The 7,514-nt window shown below is 49.9% G+C and overlaps 2 protein-coding genes across 3 annotated transcripts in view; both read right to left on the reverse strand.

Moving 5' to 3' along the window:
- The window catches only part of HUS1B (HUS1 checkpoint clamp component B), a 39,903-nt gene extending 33,218 nt beyond the window's left edge, over positions 1–6,685 (reverse strand). Inside the window, exon 1 of the mRNA XM_025383678.1 lies at positions 6,614–6,685. The gene's annotated coding sequence lies outside the window, so the exon portion shown is untranslated. The remainder of the gene's footprint in view (positions 1–6,613) is intronic.
- Positions 1–6,762, reverse strand: part of EXOC2 (exocyst complex component 2) — a 203,884-nt gene extending 197,122 nt beyond the window's left edge. The window contains exons 1-2 of one of the 2 annotated variants that reach the window (XM_025383677.1): positions 6,614–6,733; positions 3,307–3,380 (exon numbers count right to left, since the gene is read on the reverse strand). The gene's annotated coding sequence lies outside the window, so the exon portion shown is untranslated. Of the gene's footprint in view, positions 1–3,306; positions 3,381–6,613 lie in introns of both variants that reach the window. The other variant, XM_025383676.1, reaches the window with a different exon arrangement.
- Positions 6,763–7,514: the final 752 nt, after the last annotated feature.

The raw sequence follows: 7,514 nt of genomic DNA on the forward strand, positions 1-7,514 counted from the left end.
GGTTTACGCCATTCTCCTGCCTCAGCCTCCCGAGTAGCTGGGACTACAGACGCCCACCACCGCGCCCGGCTAATTTTTTGTATTTTTTAGTAGAGACGGGGTTTCACCGTGTTAGCCAGGATGGTCTCGATCTCCTGACCTCATGATCCGCCCGTCTCGGCCTCCCAAAGTGCTGGGATTACAGGCTTGAGCCACCGCGCCCGGCCTAATACCACCATCATTCTATACAGAATTAGAAAAAACATATGGAACTAAAATTCATATGGAACCAAAAAAGAGCCCACATAGCCAAAGCAAGACTAAGCAAAAACAACAAATCTGGATGTACCACACTACCTGATTTCAAACTATACTATAAGGCCATAGTCACCAAAACAGCGTGGTACTGACACACAGACCAGTGGAACAGAATAGAGAACCCAGAAGTAAAGTCAAATACTTACAGCCAACTGATCCTCGACAAAGCAAACAAAACCATAAAATGAGGAAAGGACACCCATTTCAACAAATGGTGCTAGGATAACTGGCTAGCCACATGTAGGAGAATGAAACTGGATCCTCATCTCTCACCTTATGAAAAAGTCAACTCAAGGTGGGTTAAGGACTTACACCTAAGACCTGAAACCATAAAAATTCTAGAAGATAATGTTGGAAAACCCCTTCTAGACATTGGCTTAGACAAGGATTTCATGACCAAGAATCCAAAAGCAAAGACAGTAAAAACAAAGGTAAATTGCTGGGACCTAATTAAACTAAAGAGCTTTTGCGTGGCAAAAGAAACAGCAGAGTAAACAGACAACCCACAGAGTGGGAAAACATCTTCACAATCTGTACATCTGACAAAGGACTAATATCCAGAATCTACAGTGAACTCAAACAAATCAGTAAGAAAAAAAAACACTCCCATCAAAAAGTGGGCTAAGGACATGAATAAACAACTCTCAAAAGAAGATATACAAATGGCCAACACACATATGAAAAAATGCTCAACATCACTAATGATCAGGGAAATGCAAATCAAAACCACAATGCGATACCATCTTACTCCTACAAGAATGGCCATAATCAAAAAATCAAAGAATCAAAACACAGTAGATGTTGGTCCGGATGCGGTGAACAGGGAACACTTCTACACTACCGGTAGGAATGCAAACTAGTACAGCTGCTCTGGAAAACAGTGTGGAGATTCCTTAAAGAACTAAAAGTAGAACTACCATTTGATTGAGCAATCCCACTACTGGGGATCCACCCACAGCAAAATAACTCAATACTCAAAAAAGATACCTGCACACACGTTTATAACAGCACAATTCACAATTGCAAAATCGTGGAAAACCCAAATGCCCATCAATTAATGAGTTGATAAAGAAACTGTGGTATGTATATACGATGGAATACTATGAAGCCATCAAAAGGAATGAATTAACAGCATTTGCAGTGATGTGGATGAGACTGGAGACTATTATTCTAAGAGAAGTAACTCAGGGATGGAAAACCAAACATTGTATGTTCTCGCTGATATGTGGGATCTAAGCTATGAGGATGCAAAGGCATAAGAATGATACAATGGACTTTGGGTACTTGGGGGGAAGAAGGGGAGGGAGGTGAGGGATAAAAGACTACAGGATNCTTTGGGTACTTGGGGGGAAGAAGGGGAGGGAGGTGAGGGATAAAAGACTACAGGATGGCCGGGCGCGGTGGCTCAAGCCTGTAATCCCAGCACTTTGGGAGGCCGAGACGGGTGGATCACGAGGTCAGGAGATCGAGACCATCCTGGCTAACACGGTGAAACCCCGTCTCTACTAAAAAATACAAAAAAAAACTAGCCGGGCAAAGTGGCGGGCGCCTGTGGTCCCAGCTACTGGGGAGGCTGAGGCAGGAGAATGGCGTGAACCCGGGAGGCGGAGCTTGCAGTGAGCTGAGATCCGGCCACTGCACTCCAGCCTGGGCGACAGAGCCAGACTCCGTCTCAAAAAAAAAAAAAAAAAAGAAAAAAAGAAATGTGGCCGGAAAGGGAAAAACAGAGGAATTTTAAAAGGGCAATGTGAAATCAAGGGAGGATTCTACTTTTTCTGTTTTGCTTTACTGTTGTCTGTCTCTAAGCAGGTTTAAAGGCCAACAGAAGGAAGCCTTCAGTAAGACATGCACACCTGAGTGAAGTCCTCACAAAGGCAGGGGTAGATGGGATCCACAGTCCAGGTGGAGGATTGGTCTTAGCATAAATACAGCCTCTTCCACTGTGACTGGGGGAAGAGGAACAGTTTTTGGCAGAAGCCCCTGGGATTCTCCACTTACGTCTCTTTTATTTATGATGTAGGTGGCAAGACCACTTGCTAAGAGTGTGTGTAAATGATGTGAAAGGATGAGAGGTTTGAAAAGCGTGAAAATGCTGGAAGTACATTCTGCGGAGGTCAGAAGCGGGTGCTGACGAGGAAAACTCTGGAAGATTCCGTGATGGCCCCGCTGAGCTGGTGACCATGGATTTATAGGGGCACAGATCTGGACACTGTGATTTCCCCAGCTGGCCCCCGCAACTCAGGTCAAGCATTACAGGAGGCAGAGAGTTGAGACTGCCCAAGGCTGAGAACCCGCCGGGCGGATGCTACAGAAGAACGATGACACCACCGAGCGCGCTGGCGTGACAGTGACTGAAGACCACAGAAGCTCCTGATAGGTGCAGTGGGGGTGAGTGAGACTGCGAAAGCGGAGAGACTGGAAGCAAACGGTGGGAGGCCTGCACTTTGGATTTCAGAAGTGGACCAGCTCCAACACTGAGAGATTTTGGTGTTACCCTCCCAGCCCCCAGCACTACTTCTCTGGCAATAGTTGGACCCTCCTCCAGACAGCTCTACTTTCTCCTTCTGTCCTTTCCAGCTACTGTTAGCTTCCCGTTGCTCCTCACCACTCCTTGTATAGTCCCTAATCCCCTCTGCGCCTTTCTTCATTTGACCTATCTGGCATGACTCCTGATTCCTGCTGAGACATACATCACATCACTCACATAGGGTTTTCATTAAAATTAAACCAAAGCCAAACATGGCCTTCTGTCTCATTTTGTCTTTTGCTAAAATTATAATACAATGAAAGTTAAATCATATACCCTCCAAAATCACAAATCTTTAAAACAAAAAAAGGCCTTTAAAAATTCATCCATGCTTACAAATGAAACTAAGGGGCAGCCTTGTGGAAAGAGGCACTGCTAGCAAGCAGCAAAGGGAAAAACGGCCTTCGACACTGCACTTGTCTCTGAGCGCTTAAGATGTGCCGCGCACTAGAATCGAAGCTCTCTGGATCCAGCCTGCTCACCTTCTCATAAACTGAAATCCAGTCTTCCCCGGTCCTGTGTCCAGTGCTCCTTCCACCACTGGCACCAAGATTTACTGTGGAAAATGTCACATAGAAAAACTGACAAACCCAAAAACAAAAGTAAAGCAAACTGGATGCCGTATTTTTAATCTGAAATGCTACCAAGGGAATTAAGGTAATGGATGTTCAGAGAGCTTTTGAGCCTAATATAATTTTCCAGGAAAAAAAAAAACAAAAACACTAACAAATCAATTCCAAACTCTTCTGCCTATCACTCAAGGCATAATAGGCACCCATAATCCAAAATGCACTCACTTACCAGCCTCTGGGCCTTTGCTCCTGGCGTGCAGCCCAGGCGGTCACACACCTTCCTTCATCAGGCCCTTATCATCAAAGCTTCCCAATTACTCTAGCCCCAAAGGATCCTTCCCACCTCTCAGCTTCTGCTGGACTTACACTCAATATTACAGAGTTTAGTTCTTAGCTATTCTTTAATTGAGAGGGCAAAAATATCCCTTATGAATCCAGGCTAATATTATTTGATTTTTAATATATGTGTCAGGCATACAGTAAGAGTGGAAGATACAAAAATAATTAAAACAAATCCCGATCCAGAATGAGCTTAGTCTTTTACTAAGGCAGGAGTAAAAGACTAAGGCTGAGGCAGGAGAATGGCGTGAACCCAGGAGGTGGAGCTTGCAGTGAGCAGAGATCACACCACTGCACTTCAGCCTGGGCAACAGAGTGAGACTCCGTCTCAAAAAAAAAAAAAAAATTCATAATAATTTCCCTACAATTACTTTTAAGTTTGTGTATTCATATCAATAACAATTTTAAACTAATATAAACATACTCTAAAGCACATGATTAGAAGTCAACACTACCACCATGTGATTTCAGCAGGCAGTCCAGAGTGTTCAAGAACATATTCCCCAGGATCTGAGAACAATTAACATCCTAGCACACTGCTTAGCAGGGTGGTCAATGAATGTTATTTCCCAGTTTCAAAATCCTCTCAACAGTGACCTAAAATTCATCCATTCGATAAACACTTAAACACGTAAGGCAGACGCTGGACTAGGAACCCCGGCTAGATTCAGATGGGTAAACTGGAGAATGAGTGGAAAAGTAACTGAGAGAGCACCTCTGTAACTAGCATTTCCTGTACAGCCTAATCTAGCTGCTGCTTGACACTAGAAATTATTAAAAGTTCTTTGCTAGAAGACTATCCATGCAAAATTGTTTCATTACCAACTTCATTTCCCATGATTCTTACATAATGGCCTCCCAAGAACTTAGCAAGTTAATAATAATCTTTTAGAAAAGTAATACAGTTGACCCTTAAGCAACATGGGTTTGAATGAGGCAGGTCCACTTATACACGGATTTTTTCAACGAAAGTTGCACTGAGTGTGCCTGCATCTCCCACTTCCCCTTCACTTCCTCCATCTCTTCCATCTCTGCCACTCCTGAGACTATCCCTCCTCTTCTTCCTCCTCCACAGTCTATTCATGAAGACTATGGGGATGATAACCTTCATGATGCTCCACTTCCATTTCTCTTCCTTGTGATTTTCTTAACATTATCCTCTCTCTAGCTTACTTTATTATAAGAATACAGTATATAATACATATGCAAAATACATCTAAGTCAACTGTTTATGTATCAGTAAGGCTTCTGGTCAACAGTAGGCTATTAGTAGTTCAGTCCTGGGAAAGTCAAAAGTTACATGGAAATTTTTGACTGTGTGGGCACCCCTAACCCCAGGGTTGTTCATGGGTCAACTGTAGTTCAAAATGCCATTCAGTACAGGAAATTAAATACTTGACAAGAAAAAAAAGATCACTTTCTAAAACTTCCAAGAGCTGTTCCAAGTCACACTGGTGGAACTCTGCTTCTCTGCTTAACTTCATTAAGTTTCTACTTAGGCAAAGAAGTGAGCATGAAAGTACTAAGCACACATCACCCTCTTTCTATTACTACTCTGAGCATCACCAACTTTTAGTACAAAAAAAATCATCTTTGGGAAGATTCTGGCTTTCAGTTGATTTGTCATTAAAGAAGTCAGTTACACAAAGCATGGGCCAGTACGTACTAACATTCATAAAACATTATTATGCATTAGAAGACAGATCCACATAAGCTCAGAACTAACCTTTCAATATCGCATAGTGCACACAAATGATTTAATTAAAGTGTGGCTAACTTAGAAAAAAATATCTTTAAGTGTTCCTTGTAAGTTTACTTGCTGATTCATACAGGCATCAAACTTAAAATTTCTCAGACTTACTAGTATGTTGACCTTTGGCAGATTAAAAATGACTTACTCCCATTCAGTGACGAGTTCTTTCAAGAACTATTTCTTGGAGTTACTAAAATGTTTGTTTAACAATCTTGGGATACAGGGTTAGGCATCACAGGCGTCCAGGCTGCCGGTGTGCGGACCCGGGGCCGTCGCGCGAGGCCTCAGTGGCGGCCACCACCGGACCGAGGCCCTTCGCCCAAGCACTCGCAGCCGCCGCTCCCCATCTGTAAAATGGGCTCACACGGCAGCGTCCGCCCGCGCGGGGACCAAGTCCGTGCACGCAACGCCGGCCACAGCGGCGGGCCCCTCTCCAGAGCCCAGGACGGCCGGAGCGGGACGCTCTCCCAGGCAGACACAGGCCAAACCGGCCCCGCCTTCACTCGCCGGAGGCATTCTCCAATCTCACCGGGCGGCGACTGCGCAAGGGCGAGGGGCGGGGCCCGGAGTCCGGAGTCAGCGCTCGGCGCCCACGCCCCGCACCGGCGCAGGTGGGGACCGCGGGGGTGGGGACCGCGGGGGTGGGCACCGCGGGGGTGGGCACTGCCGGGGGTGGGCACCGCGGGGGTGGGGACCGCGGGGCTGGGGACCGCGGGGGTGGGCACTGCCGGGGGTGGGAAATGCGGGGGTGAGCACTGCGGGGCTGGGCACTGCGNGGGACCGCGGGGGTGGGAAATGCGGGGGTGAGCACTGCGGGGCTGGGCACTGCGGGGGTGGGGACTGCGGGGCTGGGAAATGCGGGGCTGGGCACTGCGGGGGTGGGAAATGCGGGGCTGGGCAGTGCGGGGTGGACGCGGAGCCCAGCAGGCGGCTGGCGGCGGGGATGGCGGCGGCGGGCTGGGAACCGCGCGGGGTCGCGGGACCCGCAGGTGACCGATGGCGCGGGTGGGCGCGGCTGTCCCTTCACAACTGAGGCCTGGACGGACGCCGCCGGCGGCCACCTCCGCGCAGCTGACGTCCGTGTCCAGTTGGCCTTCGGCCAGGCCCTCCACCTCCCACACGTACCTCCAGCCGCCTGCCGCCGCCCACGGCCGGCCGGGACCGGGCCCGATAGGTCTCGCCGAAGACGCCGCGGCCGCCCGCTGCCGGCTCCTCACTTCCGCCCGCCGCGAGCGCCGAGCGCGTCGATCCGCCGGGCAGTCGAGCGCCGAGTCCTCGATGGGCGGCGCCCGCAGGGGAGGCTGGGAGGAGGGGAGCAGGCCGGCGCGGAGGCGGGAGGTCAGCAGGGGCCGTGGGCGGTGGACGCCGGCGTGTCTTGGGTTCCGAGGGACCCAGCTGTCGGAATGGACACGCGTAGGAGGTTTTGCTGGCGTCTTTGCGGCGGCGGGAAGTGGGGAGCGGTGAGGGAGGAGAAGGGTACAAGCTCAGGGGGCGGGCCGGTGCGCCATCCGTCCGCGTGCCCTCGGGTCATCTCAGAGACTGGGATGATAGTGCGTTTGTGGGACCACAGTTCAGCACGATGGGCCTGCACCGGGTCGGAGGACCGCTCCGGGACAGGGGGATGCACCAGGTCCAGAGAACGCATGGGATCACAGGGCTGCACCGGGTCAGGGGGCTGCACCGAGACCGGAAGAAGCATCAGATCAGGAGGAGGCCCTGGAGTGTGCATCCCCGGGGGGCCACACTGGGTAAGGATGCACCAGGTCAGGAGGCAGCACTGAGTCAGAAGGATGCACTGGAGCCAGGGGACTGTACCAGGTCAGGGGGCTGCATCAGGTCAGGACAAGGCACTGGGGTCAGGGGGCAACACTGAGTCAGGGGCAGCCCTGGGTCAGGAGGATGCATGGGGTCAGGGGGCTGCAGGGGTTTAAGGGCTGCACTAGGTCAGGGCGCCGCACCAGGTCAGGGGATGCGCAGGATCGGGGTGATGCTCGGGGTCGGGGGATGCTCTGGGTCGGGGGGAAAG

This window comes from Theropithecus gelada, chromosome 4 (assembly GCF_003255815.1).
Source record: "Theropithecus gelada isolate Dixy chromosome 4, Tgel_1.0, whole genome shotgun sequence".
NCBI lineage: Eukaryota > Metazoa > Chordata > Mammalia > Primates > Cercopithecidae > Theropithecus > Theropithecus gelada.